Here is an 18,497-nt window from a genome sequence, read left to right on the forward strand (position 1 = left end):
CTCCATAAAAAATTGGAGGTTTAACGTTATAGTGATCTTTATCATTTATAGGAGCAACTGGAGGTGGGATAGCAGCCATTATGTTTCACAAACTTGATCTTTATCTGAAACGGTTAAGTGTTTGATAATCTTATCAATACTAGAACCAGAGCTCTGATGTCAATTGAAGGTGGCAAGAAGCAAAAGAAATGGGTGTTTGAATTGGGTTTCCAAGATCAAAACTTTTCGTACCCAAAACACTCAAAGATAAAACAAGAACAAAATAAATTAACACAAATTATTTTTATCCTGGTTCACTATTAACTAAGTTACTCCAGTCCACACGCCAAGGTGATTTCTCCTTATACAAAAGGAATTAATCCATAATAATCAATTGATTACAGACACACAAAGACTAACCATTAATGTCTTCTTGAGTAATTTTGACTACACCCTAGTCACTCAAGGAATACAAACTCAATCAATGAGATTACAAGAAACGTGTTTACAAGATTGCTTCTAAGAAAGCTAATTACACAAATTTCAGTACAGTGAGTTTATCACACAAAAACAAACAAAATCTCTTTGTGTGTTTTCTTTTCTCTATACACAAGAATAATATTCATTTCAGCAAAAGCGTTGTGTGTAGTAACGTGGATTGGCTTCAATTAGCTTCGTGAAAATTAGCAGCTTGTTCATTCTTCCAAGTCTCATTTATATAGGCAATGAAAAGATTCGTTGGAGGGTAGAGTTGGAATACCGAAATGCATATGTATCCTTGCATAATGATTTTCAAAATGGGAGGCAAAATTGTACACTAGTACAATTCTTAGCCCACAAAATCAGGGTAGTGGAAGGAATATTTGATCTTGTACCGTGTATTATTTTCCTTACGTAAAACCTCGATCTTATCTTTTAACGAATGAATGTTATTAAAGCATGCTTAGAAGGATAAAGAATCTGTTTGAGAGAAACTTCAAAATCATGGTCTTCAGAGTCTTGATACAGTTCCTCAGAAACTGGTCTTCAGAACTTGGTCTTTAGAGTCTTTAGAGCTTGAGAAAGAAGAATCTTGATAGCTTGAAAAAAATTTAGAGGCTCTTTTATCAGAGTCACAGTAAGAAGTTTTAGCATAAAAGTTCATCAAAATTGTTGTCTAAGAGCGTTCCAGAACTTGACATAATCTTGTAAAGCGCACATTTGTATCTCTTCAGAGTCTAAGTGTATTGAGTCCATAATCTGATGACGTCACACGCAAAATATTCAGAATTAGAACATGTTAGCAAAAACTATACACTAGACAAAACCATTAGGGTACAAAATTATTCTCTAAGAAACAATATATTATTATCATCAAAACTAAAGGCCAAATGTAGAACCAAATCTTGTTCTTACACATACATATAACAAGAAGATAAAGAGATGGGGAATCACCTTTATGAATGCCTATGGATAGAGCAAAGTTATCAAGCTTATCCCCATTCCAAAAAAAATGAAAGACGATGAAAAAATACACTGATAAATTAGATTAATCAATTCTTTAAGAAAATTAAGTTCCGAAGACATTATGCGATAAACTTCCAATTCAACATGTCGTAAGCTTTCTCTAAATCAATGTTTATTAACATAAACACCTTTTTGCTCTTCATTGTTTTTATCGCATGGATCATCTCCTGAGTTATAATAATATTATGATGAATACTCCTAATTGGGATAAGGCTAGATTGATGCAGAGAAATGATATTATTCAACAAATACTTCATGAGATTCACCATAATATTAGTAAATAATTTATATATGACATTGTAGAGAGCAATATGAGGGAGCTGTGTTAGAAATTACGGGTTTTCAATCTTATGGATGAGAATCAAAGGATTAGTATTTGCATGTCCAATTAACAAGGTTTCACTTCATACCCTACTAACAAAATGTGTAAATGTGAAGCCACAATCTCCCAACAATGCTAGTAAAACAATGTTGGATAACCATCTTCTGTTCAGGATTTGTGGGAGCTCGTATCAAATAGAGCTTTCTTGACTTTCTCCAAATAGCTAGGATAAGATAAAAAGGATATTATAGGCTCCCTAACTTCTTGGTCTTCAAGAAAAAGCTATAAAAAATATTAGCATCTCTTTCGTCTTCTTAGGCTCAAATTCCCACTATATATCATCGTCTCTAAGAGTCATAATTTTATTCTTCCTTCTACGCACAAGAGCTTTTGATTGGTAATATCTATTGTTTCTATATCCATATGTAATCCACTTACCTTTGGACTTTTGAAACCAAAATACATTCTTTCTAATAAAGAGTTTTAACTAAATGGCCTTAAAGATCACACTCCAAAGCCTCCAAGTATCTAATATAACCATAATGCAAACTATTTTAGATTCCATTCAACCTAGTTATGATTTCCTTCTTACTCTTAAAAATGTTACCAAAAATGTTACACTCATTAATAAGAGTAATCATACCATAATTCATATATCTTCCCTCATAATCCCACTTCTCATGCACCAAATGATCAAATTTCTCACGCATTAGCCAATTCACATCAAATCTAAAGGGACGGTTGAGAGAACTCTTAAGCTCCCCTTACAAAATAAAATCATCAGATGATGGTCATATTGGAATCAAGGAAAAACTTTAGCAAACTCTTCTAGAAAATTGAGCCTCCAATCTACATTGTTGAGTAATCTGACCAAGATTTTTGAAAATTTGATCTCTTCCCTGCCACCGGGGTCCTCTCCAAGTGAACATAAAACCCACTATGGTTGCCTTCATCATGTGATAATCATTAATATAATTTCCAAACTTTATACATCTAGGCAAGTTGACCCACACTCCCTTTTTTACTCATCAAGACATACTAACTCCTTAAAATCCTCTATCATTATCCAAGGTGTAAATAATTTTTGGTGATAACCTCTTTATCACATGCCAAGTATCCATTCTTTCCATATCTCTTGGCTAGCATAAACCACTATTAACAACCAGTTTTGTTTATTACCATCACTAATATTTACATGGAGAAAATGTTGATTCTACTTAACAAAAGTAATTTGTAAGTCGTCTTTATTCTGCATCAACCAAATATCTATCAAGAAACCACGCGTTTTGATCCTTAAATTCTTGTAAAACCATAATCTCTTAATAGTTTTATTAGTTCTGACACCACCACATTTAGTCTCTTACATAGCAACCATGTCCAATTTAAACCTCATACAATAATTTTTAGTGCTCTACCAAAATTTCTTCCTCACCCTTGCAATTTTTCAAGATAAGATAATCTTTAAGATGATAAAAATAAAAGCAAAAAAATGAACGTATTTTACTCATCTTAAATAATTTACATGCAACCCTCATTCGCCACTTCTTTGGTGTTTACTTTATCACCATCTTGACATTCATTGATATAAATCTCTTTAATTTGGTCATTATTTAGCATGTCATTTATGTTATTGACCAAAGAGATTGCACTTGAAGGAGGGTGAGGGTGTAGATGTAGAGTGTGTGTGAAGGGTAATATTGGCTAGACTTTTATTATCTAACTTAGATGTTGAAAATATAACAAATGATAAAATTATTCATAATTATGTGTTTATCTTTTTTCCATTTGAAGAAGTGTCTTCAAGAAAATTATAATGAGTTTTGTGGTTAATTATATGGTGAGGTCCGAGTTTGACCTTTTTTTAGGGGGGAGAGAAACATCTTCAATCCAGTTTGGTTTATGGGAAGAAGCTGACCAAAATTGACTATTTTTTGTTTTGAATTCCTTATTTTTTGTCAAAGGAGTATTTGTGTACTCCCTCCGTCACACAAGGAATAAATAAAAGAGAGATAATGATATTTAAAGTATCTCTTATCAAGTATTAGAGGGTAGAATTGAAAAAGATGCATTGAAAATTGAAATGTGTCATTCATTTTATAACATACTAGTAAAGGACCCGTGCGTTCGCACGAGTCGCGCAAGTGCAATAATTTATTTTAAAAAAATTAAAATATAATATATTTTTTTGTTTATATATATATATATATATATATATATATATATATATATATATATATATATATATATATATATATATATATATATATATATATATATATATATATATATATATATATATATATATATATATATATATATATATATATATATATATATATATATATATATATATATATATATATATATATATATATGGTTGGATCAACGTACACAAATTTATTGCATAAGAGTTTTTTTTTTAATGTAATGGATGTTAAATGATCAATAAATGGGTTCAAAAAATTTCCACAAATAACTTTTTCCAGTTTTGAACATAATAAAGTAAAACATTATTAATTTATAGTAATATAATTTGCTTAATTTTTTTGTATACTATATTAAGGAAATAATCAAAAAATATAATACAAAAATGTTTTTACAATTTATTGGTATATTGATATATAATAAACATTCCATTGTTAATGTTATGAATAAACATTCCATTTATCATTGAGATTTTGGACATAAGAAATAAAAATATATTTATTTAGTAATTGATGAAATTTTCCAATCTGTTACTAATTTGAGGTATAAAAGCGCAAATATTAACCTTCATAATAAATGATTATTTAACCAAAATACATAAACCATGTAAAAGAAATACCAGAACCTCATTTGTTTTAAAATATAGTAATGAATACTACCAAATGTTGAAATTAATTACAATTGATACAGTAAGGTTTAATGCAACAAAAGATATTGAAACAAAAGGTTCACAATTTTAGTTAAAATTGTGAGAAATAAGTTCAGCAACAAAAATGATTTAACTTCGTACAATTCTTTGGTCCTTAAAAAACTGGGTTTATACAAAACCTGCCCGCAACCTTTTAGGAAGTGATGATTCATTACCCTGTAAAAAACAATTACATCCATATAAACAAATGTTAAAACATAATGTATATTTTATACAACTCATTCAATAAAATTCTAATAATAAACAACGACATTTGTTGATATAATATAACTAATGAAAAACTTACGTTCTATAAGTTTTCAAAAACTTCTTTGAACACGACGTTTGTTGTAGAATTCAATGGATGGTTATCATTGTCATGGATTAATATCTTAAGCCCTTTTTTGCTTTTGACCCTTGATATTGCAACATATAGTTGACCATGACTAAATACACTTCTAGGCAAATACAATCCAACATAATCCAATGACTGACCTTGAGATTTGTTAATTGTCATAGCATTAACATATAGTTATGAGAAATTGCCTTCTAGTCATTTTGAATGGCCACGGAGATTGTGTTGGAGTCATATCCATTCTTGGAATATAGATAACCCCTCCAATATTCTTTCCAGATATAATCTTTGCCTCGATAACGTGGTTTGCCAATCTTGTAACTATAAGCCTTGTTCCATTGCAGAGACCTTCAGGTTGATCAATGTTTCGAAGCAACATAATAGGGGTCCCAATCTTCAATTTAATCTTGTGGTTAGGTAGACCGGAAGTTGTAAGTGTATTCAAAAATTCCGGGGTCAAAACATCAAAAGCTTCATTTCCTTCACCGTCAAAAGTGTCTACAGAATCTGAACTTAAATATTCCTTTTCTTCACCTTTGGGAAAATTTTTGAAATTTTATTATTATAAATTTATGTTAGTACATATAAATATATGAATGTATCTATAAATATGTTTACAATGGATAACGCATACCTGGTATGACGACATTTGTTTTTCCTTTCCGAATACCACATATTTGCACCACAATATTGACATTCAATGACATGATCCCCTATATCATAATACCCTCCTGATCATTAATAGTATTTAATTCATATGTTAAATGAGTTGTATTTCATAATAATAAAATATTATTTATAGTAAATCATTTTAAAATACCTGATGTAATTTCAAAAGTTTCCATAGCATCTGTTCCATTAGACATTTCATCTTCATCAAAACTTGAATTTGTTGCTGAACTGTAACCTTTTGACATAACATTTATTGTGTTAAGAATATTGTAATATTCTATGACATATCATAAACAAATTAACTCAAATGAAAAATAATTAAGAATATACCGTCAGATTCATCATTCATATTATCGTCTCCACTATCAGATGCAAAAAGCTCATTGAGTTGCAATTCTGGTATTGGATCTTGGTTTGATGTTGTTGCAGCAAATGTATTGTCAAACCTCTTAGATAAGTTAACTCCTAATTTGGTAATGTTTCTGCTTGATATCCTTTTTGATCTGATATTATTATTGGTACTTGGCTTAGTCTTTAAGGACGAATGAAGTTGACGACTTACTTCAACGTTGGCTATACCACGACCGTCATTTAGTATGTTTGGCGAAAGTTCTGATAGTGGTATCCTCAAAGCTGTTGAGTCATTGCCGCGTCTTTTATGCAATGTACCATTTTCTTTTAGAGCAGTTTTCAACCTCTTAGATTTCTTGTCATCAATAACACTCTTTCTATAAATTCTGGCTTTTGCAGCATTCTTCCTCCTCAAAATAGTTTTAAAATGTAATTCTTCATCTACCATTTTGAATATTTTCTATTATAGTACTCACTCAGGCTCTATAATTCAAAATGATCATACTTGATCATACATCTGAAAAAATTACACATATATAACAGATATTATATATCTTCATCATTATAAATAAAACAAAAGATATATAATTTTATAGTGAATAAAAATATCAAATGTTCACCTGATAAAAAACATAACTTACATTGTCATGGCTTTATTTGAATAAAGTTTTCTTACAGTTTTTGCTCATTCAACATGATAAGTTCATTTCTTGAATTTGGAACAATACTTGAAATGCTAATATATAATATATAAGGTACATGTTAAGAATGGATAATTTCCATTATATATATATATATATATATATATATATATATATATATATATATATATATATATATATATATATATATATATATATATATATATATATATATATATATATATATATATATATATATATATATATATATATATATATATATATATATATATATATTATATATATATATATATATATATATATATATATATATATATATATATATATATATATATATATATTTGGTACGAAAATTCGTCTGTTCCCTCCAAAATAATTGGCAATTACGTAACATGTGGATATGTGTAATATAGGGAAATGAAAAGTTTTTCATCAGCCTATGTATTAATATAGCCGTAAAACCTAAAGGGATTTCATTAGAGCATGTTTATCTATAGTTTTCCCAAGTTCCTACACATTTACCGATGTTGCTGTGTCAGAAGCATTTGGATATTTGAGATTTTCCAACGTTCTCTCATTTGCAATGTCCATAAAGAAACACACGCTCCTACAATTTAAGTGGTTCATATTTATTATTAAAAAAATTCAATTTGTCATTTAAAGAAAATCAAACAACAATAATATTTGGCAAAAAAAATACAATAATAATTAATTTGATTTCAGGATATTGATTTCATTTTGGAATGATAAGATTGCAACAACAATAAAATAACGGTAATATTTATTATTAAAAAAATTCATTTTGTCATTTAAAGAAAATCAAGCAACGATAATATTTGGCAAAAAAACTACAATAATAATTAATTTGATTTCAGGATATTGATTTCGTTTTGGAATGATAAGATTGCAACAACAATAAAATAACGGTAATATTTTTTAGTAGTATAAATAGGTAAGAAAAAATATTGTCAATGTAAGAAAAAAAACAGTATTAAGAAAAAATATTGTCAATGTACAGAATGAATTTATAAAAATTGCAATTACATAATGATTTTTTTATAAAAAATATATATGAATCCAAACAGAATATTGTACCTGGAATTAATTTAAAATTGTATTTTAGTAATCTTATAGGGGAATGAAATAAATTTGTTAGATTTCAAAAAAATTAATATTATATTATTTAAATTTGATTTCTATCTTTATTGAAAAGTATGATAGATATAGGTTTGATGTGATGTTAAAGTAGAGCATTAATGATGGTTACTTTTGGGAAAGTTTGCTTCAAATATAAGCAAAAAAATATTGAAGTGAAAGGTGTGGATATACTAATTTTTTAGGGTTGAAACACGTGTATTGGAAGTTGCATATCTGTATCCATTACATTTAAAATGGTATAATATTGTCGGTGGTTTTGGAATATTTTGAGTTATTAAGTGGGTAAATGAGATTAATAATGATGATAATAAATATTAATAAATAACAATATTAATAATAATAATAATATCAATTTATTCAATTAAATAAAACCCTAATTTTCATCAAACCGTTTCATATTACTTCTCCCTCTTTTCATATTCTCGGTTTGACATCTCATAAAGACCACTTAAAAAATCAGTATATTTATTATTAAAAAATTCATTTTGTCATTTAAAGAAAATCAAGTAACGATAATATTTGGCAAAAAAACTACAATAATAATTAATTTGATTTCAGAATATTGATTTCATTTTGGAATGATAAGATTGCAACAACAATAAAATAACGGTAATATTTATTATTAAAAAAAAAATCATTTTGTCATTTAAAGAAAATCAATCAACGATAATATTTGGCAAAAAAACTACAATAATAACTAATTTGATTTCAGGATATTGATTTCATTTTGGAATAATAAGATTGCAACAACAATAAAATAACGGTAATATTTTTTAGTAGTATAAATAGGTAATTTATTTTATCATATTTTTCATTCACATCTAGTCTAAATTTGACCAATTTATTTTATTTAATTTTAATTTTTTTGTGTACACATTTCATTTGAAAATGAACCTCAATCAACATAACACATGCTCCAATTTTATGCAAAATGACGGAAGTCCTCTTTGTATCCCAAATCAACAAAACACCCCATATTTTGGAAATCCACCTCTTATTCCAAATCCACACCATAATTCAAGATTTTAAAATTCTATTTTTATCCCAAATCCATAAAATAATTCACCCATTGGAAATTACTCATATCATACATCACCTTACCCAATGAAAAACTCTCTTTTAATGTATTTTGATATATTTGAATCAATTTTTTAATTATATTTTATATAATATATAGTTGAATCAATTTTTATGTTGTCGAGGCAAATTTATTAAATTGTAAAATGGTAGAATTAGTTAGAGTATTAAATAGAGTTTAGTACAAAATTACTTATAGGAACATGAAATTAGCTGTATTATGGATTGTAATTAGGGTAATTAAGTAATTATGGTGGTAATTAACTTTTATATATTAAAAGTATATTTTTATTACAAGTGAGTCACTCATTATGGGATGGAGGAAGTAACTACTCCCTCCGTTCCTTTTTAAGTGTCACTTTCTTATTAATTTTTTGTTTCTTTTTAATTGTCACTTGCAAAGTTCAAAATAGTATTAAATATAGTTTTGTCAAAATTACCCTTATGCAATTATTAGGGAGAGAGAAAAAGTAAAATGAATGTAATATATAATTAAGGGTATTATAGGTAAAATGAGAATTATTGTGTAAAAAATCAAAAAATGACACTTAAAAAGGAACAGAGGGAGTATTTAAGGTAGAGTTCGAGTTTCTAGGATTTTGTCTTCTAGTGATAATAATCTAATCCATATACAAATAATTAGTCTAGTCATTACCATGAGTGTCATTAGAATCAACCTAATCATTTCCATTTATTGCTTTTATTATCAACATTACTCGCTTTGTTTTTTTTATATGTCGTTTTGAAAAAAAAAATGTGCCGAAATATAAGTTGTTTTGTAATTTCAATGTAGAACTAATTTTTCTCTTAATAAAATACCCCTAATCCCTTTCTTTTTTCTACAATTTTCATAATTCAATGAATGTTGTATTCCAATGCAGAGTAACATTTTGAATGTTGTATTCCAATGCATTAGTCCAATTTTTTAGAGAAAAAGTCTCCCTCTAATGAATGGTAAGGGCCCGTTTGAATGAGTTTTAGTTTTTAGTTTTTAAAAACTATTTTGGAAATTAAGTTTTAAAAAAAAGTTTTGAGGAAAAAACATGTTTGGTAATCTAATTTTTAAAAATTGTTTTAAAGTTGAATATTGTTACAAATTTGCCATTGATGAATATAGTACCATTTTTCCTTATTTTGTCCTCTTCCTAATTTCCAAAACTAAAAACCAAAAAATCAAAACCTCTAAAACCTATTTTAGATTTTTAGTTTTAAAAACTCACAAATAGAAAATAGTTTTGAGAAATAGTTTTATAAAATTAGACTACCAAACAAATTTTATAATTTTTAATTTTTAAAAACTAAAAAACAGTTTTCTAAAACCATATCAAACAGGCCCTAAGTCTTCTCAATTTTTTCTCTTAGAGTGCTTTAGTGTATCCTAATTTTGGTGAGAGATGGAAAAATCATGGCTTCGTTTGGGAGGAAGAAAAATAAGGAATGAGGAATAGAAAAAGACATGTATAAATTTAATTCAATGCTTTATTTTAAAATTGGATTTTTTTTTTATTAATTGTAATCTAGATATTCCATCATTTTTTATTTATTTTTATTTTCACATATATTTTTTGTTCATGAAATACATCGTAATAAATGCAATCTAGATATTCCATCATCAACTAATAATGATTAATCAGGTATATTTTGAAATAAGAAATTTTGAGTATTTTTAAAAAGGATAATATTGGAACATCCTATAATATATTTATAAAATTAGCAAAAGTTAATAACTTCCTTAGTATATGTAAAAAGGCTAAAGTCACTTATAATATAAAACAGAAGAAGTATCAAAGTTGATAGTGATATGTGAGTGACTATTGTTGATGCATTTACACGCAAGACCTGCATAATTGATCATTATAGGTGCTTTAAATGTGTGTGGATCATTAATTATAATATGAGATTTTTTGTAGGTGCGAGACTCTGTGTATGAGCGTGCGGGGGCGTGTTGCAGGCGCGTGAGTATTGTAACACCCTTCTAAATACCCCAAATATTTAATTAAATTATTAACATATAACAATCAGAGTAATTATGCACCAAAGGGTGTCACACAAAACATTCACACCATATCTCAAAATAACTGTCATGCTCTTTATTTAATCAATCAAACAATTGCATAAATCGCAGCGGATAAAATTCCAATCCATCAAATTATGTAAAACATGTAACATTCACATGTAAATTATTCAACGACATAAAACGTCCCATCCCGATGTTACATCTATCAGAGCACGACCCACTAAGGAGACTACACTAGACTCCAAGCATTCACTTCTACTCAACTCATTTCTCGTTACCTGAAAAAATTAGTTGTAAGGGTGAGTTCCTCAATCGATAAATAGGCATTATAAAATATTATGTCATGTTAAGTAATTCAACACACCAATCACCCTAACTGCAACATACATTCAGTATCAGCACATCAACTTAACATCATGCTCAACACCAACACAAAACACAAGTATAATCTCAAATCATATTTAACAACAACACGAACACACGTATAATATTGGAATACATCCATTCATATTATACGCCATACGGATATTTATGCAATGAGACTCCACACATGCGGTACCGACTATTCTTGAACATATAGCTCAAGCTCACCGATCAAACCCAGATACGGCTACTAAGCTCACTAGTCCCACTCATTTGAGATCTAATGACTCACTCACTAATTCCTCACCATGGGAATTAGCTACAGCCCCAAAGGCTAGACTATGCACACTAATCATCTAGCATGCAAACATCAACAACAAATCCACAATGATTCACTCATTAATTCCTCACCATGGGAATTAGCTACAGCCCCAAAGGCTATGCTATACACGCTAATCATCTAGCAATGCAGCATCAACAACAATTCACAACGGACATAAGCTCACACTCTAAGCCATACAGCAGTCCATTCACAACACAGGCAATATATATACATTCACCTCATTAGGCATGCCATCATACCTCGATCAACACATCATTATCATGTAAGTCAATTAAACACCGTATTAGCACTCTCTACTAATACCTATACGGCTCACAACAGCGGGATATAATCCCTATTACATCACGTGCCAACATAGGCCAGCTCTCAATTATGTACACAACATTAACATATCCATTTTTCCACTCTGCAACATACGATATCAAGTTTCGATGATGACAAAACCATTATGCACATCCATGAACAAAGAATGAAGGCTTTTCGTCGACCATAGGGGTCAGCTCAAAGCTCGCTGGTCGGCGCAAAGGCTCTGCTCAACTGGAGGGAGTCAGCGCAAAACTCCTTGCGTCGACGCATAGGGTCGACGCTTAAGTCACGGGTCGGCGAAAAATGCCTTGCGTCGACGCATGCAGTCGGCGCATGCCCCACGGGTCAGCGCACGCCGACTCTATGGTCGACCGTTCGCGCGCAGACTCAGATTTTCTGAGTTATTCCAAAGTTCCGTTAGCTTAACGCCTATCCGGTTTTCCGGCTGCTCCCGCATCTAAAACCCAATTTGTCTCTAAATTGGTAGTGCCGATTCAAGTTTTTAATTGGGATCCGTGCCATAGTCTAACATTTACGACTCACACAACTATCGATTCAATTTACAATTTTAACACAGTTTATTCCACATCAATTTCAGCATATACAGTCCCAATTAGGGTTGAATCAACGGCTTATCACTACCCATTACATATTATCCCATAATACCCATTAATCGACGATAAACCCCCCTTACCTGAGATAATCCGGCAATTCTTTGAGTTCAAGCTCTTCCTCTTCTCCAACTTTCTTCCTCTTGCTCTGCCTCTTCCCTTTTCCTCTTCTCTGCAGTTTCTCTGTTTTCACGTGAAAACACTTCTTTACCAAATGGGATTCTCTTTCCTCATTTCACACTTATATATTTTCCAATAATAATTATTATTCCAAAATAATTAAAATAATCCAATAATAATAATCTAATTATTTAATTAAATTAATAATATACTATTAATTCAATTTAAATAATTATTTTATTTTATTGGGGTGTTACAACTCTCCCCCACTAAAAGAGTTTTCGTCCTCGAAAACATACCTCAAGCGAACAACTCTGGATAAGACTCCTTCATCTTACTCTCCAGTTCCCAAGTCGCGTTGCCACCTGCTGGTCCTCCCCAAGCTACCTTCACCAAGGCAATCTCTTTACCCCGCAACTGCTTCAACTCTCGATCCTCGATCCTCATAGGTGATGTTTCAACAGTCAGGTTATCTCTCACCTGTACATCATCTACTTGGACTACATGCGACGGATCATGAATGTATCTCCTCAACTGAGACACATGAAAAACCTCATGCAAATTCGCAAGTGACGGCGGTAAAGCGATACGATAGGCTACCTCTCCTATCCTTTCCAAAATCTGATACGGACCAATAAATCGAGGTGTCAACTTCTTCGACTTCAAAGCTCGACCAACACCAGTTATCGGAGTAACACGAAGAAACACATGATCTCCCTCTTGGAACTCAAGTGACTTCCTCCTCTTATCATGATAACTCTTCTGACGACTCTGAGCAATTCTCATCTTCTCCTGAATCATCTTAATCTTTTCCGTAGTTTGTTGAACAATCTCCGGTCCAACCACAGCACTCTCACCGGACTCATACCAACATAAAGGTGTCCGACATCTCCTACCATACAAAGCTTCAAACGGTGCCATACCAATACTCGAATGAAAACTATTGTTGTAGGTAAACTCAATCAAAGGCAAATAACAATCCCAAGCACCTCCTTTTTCCAAAACACAAGCTCTCAAAAGATCCTCTAGTGACTGAATCGTCCTCTCAGTCTGACCATCAGTCTGCGGATGATATGCAGAACTCAATCTCAGCTTAGTTCCCAACGCCCTCTGCAAACCTTCCCAGAACTTCGATGTAAATCTAGGATCTCTGTCTGAAACAATACTCGACGGAATACCATGCAAACTTACAATCTTCTCAATATACAACTCAGCTAATCTCTCTAACGGATAATCCATTCTGATCGGAATGAAATGAGCCGACTTCGTCAATCTATCCACAATCACCCAAATAGCTTCAAAATTCCTACTCGTCCTCGGTAAACCCGAAACAAAATCCATACTGATACTATCCCACTTCCACTCTGGAATAGCCAACGGTTGCATTAGCCCAGACGACTTCTGATGCTCAATCTTTGACTTCTGACAAGTCAAACAGGAATAAACAAAACTCGCAATTTCTCTTTTCATTCCCGGCCACCAAAATAACCTTTTCAAATCATGATACATCTTCGTAGCTCCAGGATGAATACTCAAACCACTACGATGTCCTTCCTCAAGAATACTCTTCTTAAGCTCAGTAACATCCGAAATACACACCCGATCACCAAATCTCAAAACACCATTCTCATCAACTCTGAATTCACCACCTTGCCCTTGATTCACTAGAGTCAACTTGTCAACCAAAAGCATATCGGATTTCTGACCCTCTCTGATCTCATCCAGAATACCACTCGTTAACTTCAACATTCCCAATTTGACACTATTGTGAGTACTCTCACACACCAAACTCAAGTCTCTAAACTGCTCAATCAAATCCAATTCCTTAACCATTAACATAGACATATGTAACGATTTCCGGCTCAACGCATCAGCTACTACATTTGCTTTACCCGGATGGTAATTCAAACCAAAGTCATAATCCTTCAGAAACTCTAACCATCTCCTTTGTCTCATATTCAGCTCTTTCTGATCAAACAAATACTTTAAACTTTTATGGTCACTGAAAACCTCAAATCTTGATCCATACAAATAATGCCTCCACAACTTCAGAACAAATACCACGACTGCCAACTCTAAGTCATGTGTCGGATAGTTCCTCTCATGAACCCTTAGTTGTCTCGAAGCATAAGCTATAACCTGCTTATTCTGCATCAACACACCACCTAAACCCAACAATGAAGCATCACAATAAACCTCGAATAGTTCCGACGAACTCGGTAATATCAGAATAGGAGCAGTAGTTAACCTTCTCTTTAACTCTTGGAAACCTTCTTCACATCTTGAGTCCCAAACAAACGCTTGCCCCTTTCTGGTCAACATCGTCAACGGTAATGCCAACTTAGAAAATCCCTCAATGAACTTCCTATAATAACCAGCCAAACCAAGAAAACTTCGAATCTCAGCAACAGACTTAGGAGCTTCCCACTTAGATACCGCTTCTATCTTAGAAGGATCAACAGCGACACCACCTCTTGAAATCACATGACCAAGAAAACTAACCTCTTCTAACCAAAATTCACATTTAGAGAGTTTAGCAAACAACTTCTTTTCTCGTAGAACTCCTAAAACCACTCTCAAATGCTCAGCATGCTCTTCTTCAGATTTCGAATACACCAAAATATCGTCAATAAACACCACAACAAACTTGTCCAGGTACGGATGGAAAATCCTATTCATATACTCCATAAATACTCCAGGCGCATTAGTCACACCAAAAGGCATCACAGAATACTCATGATGTCCATACCTTGTTCTGAAAGCAGTCTTCTGAATATCCTCAGTTTTCACACGTATCTGATGATATCCCGATCTCAAATCTATTTTGCTGAACACACTCGCACCAACCAACTGATCCATCAAATCATCAATCCTCGGCAAAGGATACCGATTCTTGATCGTCACTTTATTCAGTTGCATGTAGTCCACACACAACCTCATAGTACCTTCTTTCTTCTTAACCAACAACACTGGTGCACCCCACGGCGACACACTCGGACGAATGAATTTCTTATCCAGCAGCTCTTCCAACTGACTCTTCAATTCAGTTAACTCCACAGCAGACATACGATACGGCGCCATCGATATCGGTCTAGTACCAGGTACCAAATCAATCGAGAACTCAACTTCACGCTCTGGCGGCAATTCATTCACCTCTTCCGGGAACACATCAGGAAAATCACACACCACAGCTAGATCGCCAATCACCAGTTTATCTTTAGCCTCCAAATTCGCTAACAGCATAAACAACTCTGCCCCATCTGCTACTTCCTCACTCACCTGCCTCGCTGATAGAAACAAACTCTTTCCTTCTTCAATCTCAGGAAATATCACAGTCTTATCAAAACAGTTGATAGAACTCGGTTAAACACCAACCAGTTCATACCCAAGATAACGTCAATCTGCACTAGTGGAATACACACAAGGTCTATCCCAAAGTCTCTACCAAAAATACTCAAAGGACAATTCAAACAAACAGAAGTAGTAGTCACTGAACCCTTCGCAGGAGTATCAATCACCATACTACCACGCATCTCAGATATCTCTAACTTAAGTTTCACAGCACAATCCAAAGATATAAAGGAATGAGTAGCACCGGTGTCAATAATAGCTACAAGAGGAAAGCCATTAATATAACACGTACCTCTGATCAAACGATCATCTGCAAAAGTCTCAGAACCTGATAGGGCAAAGACCTTGCCTCCTGACTGATTCTCCTTCTTCGGCTTAGGACACTGGGGACTGATATGACCCAACTCTCCACAGTTGAAACAAGTTACAGTCTTCAACCGGCACTCTGCAGCCAAATGACCACCTTTGCCACACTTGAAACACTTCATCTCAGCACTGGTACACTCATGAACACGATGTCCAGCCCGACCACATCTATAACACTTAACAGGAGCACTAGAGTCTCCCCCACTAGGCCTCTTCATCCCACTCTGCTTCTGGAAACCCTTGCCAGCTGCATACGGTTTCCCACGATCAATCTGATTCTTACCCCTCCTATCAACCCTTTGCTGATAGCTCTCTGCTCTAGCCTTGGAATCCTGTTCAAAAATCCTGCAACAGTCAACCAAATCAGAAAACACCCTGATTCGCTGATATCCAATCGCCTGCTTGATCTCGGGACGCAACCCGTTCTCAAACTTCACACATTTCGAAAATTCCCCAGTAGCCTCACTATAGGGAGTATAATACTTTGACAGCTCTGTGAACTTAGCAGCATACTCAGTAACAGACCGGTTACCCTGCTTCAATTCCAAGAACTCTATCTCTTTCTTCCCTCTAACATCCTCTGGAAAATACTTCCTCAGGAATCTCTCTCTGAACACAGCCCAAGTGATTTCAGCATCCCCAGCAGTTCCCAACTCAGTGCGGGTAGCAACCCACCAATCATCAGCTTCTTCTGACAGCATATGCGTACCGAACCTGACCTTCTGGTTCTCGGCACACTCAGTTACTCGGAAGATTCTCTCGATCTCCTTCAACCACTTCTGAGCGCCATCTGGATCGTATGCTCCCTTAAACACTGGAGGATTGTTCTTCTGGAACTCACTCAGTTGACGAGCAGCTCCCATTCCCACAACATTCGGATTTCCTCCAAGTACTCCAGCTAGCATACCCAGAGCCTCAGCAATTGCAGCATCATCTCTACCTCTTCCAGCCATCTCTATTCTGAGATAATCCAAACAAACTAAAACAATGAGTACTGATAGGTTACACAACACCTATATCGTACAGGGGAAACAGAATAATTACGACTCGACTCGACCGACTATGCTCTGATACCACTAATGTAACACCCTTCTAAATACCCCAAATATTTAATTAAATTATTAACATATAACAATCAGAGTAATTATGCACCAAAGGGTGTCACACAAAACATTCACACCATATCTCAAAATAACTGTCATGCTCTTTATTTAATCAATCAAACAATTGCATAAATCGCAGCGGATAAAATTCCAATCCATCAAATTATGTAAAACATGTAACATTCACATGTAAATTATTCAACGACATAAAACGTCCCATCCCGATGTTACATCTATCAGAGCACGACCCACTAAGGAGACTACACTAGACTCCAAGCATTCACTTCTACTCAACTCATTTCTCGTTACCTGAAAAAATTAGTTGTAAGGGTGAGTTCCTCAATCGATAAATAGGCATTATAAAATATTATGTCATGTTAAGTAATTCAACACACCAATCACCCTAACTGCAACATACATTCAGTATCAGCACATCAACTTAACATCATGCTCAACACCAACACAAAACACAAGTATAATCTCAAATCATATTTAACAACAACACGAACACACGTATAATATTGGAATACATCCATTCATATTATACGCCATACGGATATTTATGCAATGAGACTCCACACATGCGGTACCGACTATTCTTGAACATATAGCTCAAGCTCACCGATCAAACCCAGATACGGCTACTAAGCTCACTAGTCCCACTCATTTGAGATCTAATGACTCACTCACTAATTCCTCACCATGGGAATTAGCTACAGCCCCAAAGGCTAGACTATGCACACTAATCATCTAGCATGCAAACATCAACAACAAATCCACAATGATTCACTCACTAATTCCTCACCATGGGAATTAGCTACAGCCCCAAAGGCTATGCTATACACGCTAATCATCTAGCAATGCAGCATCAACAACAATTCACAACGGACATAAGCTCACACTCTAAGCCATACAGCAGTCCATTCACAACACAGGCAATAT

The sequence above is a fragment of the Lathyrus oleraceus genome, chromosome 3, assembly GCF_024323335.1.
Source record: "Lathyrus oleraceus cultivar Zhongwan6 chromosome 3, CAAS_Psat_ZW6_1.0, whole genome shotgun sequence".
Classification (NCBI taxonomy): domain Eukaryota; kingdom Viridiplantae; phylum Streptophyta; class Magnoliopsida; order Fabales; family Fabaceae; genus Lathyrus; species Lathyrus oleraceus.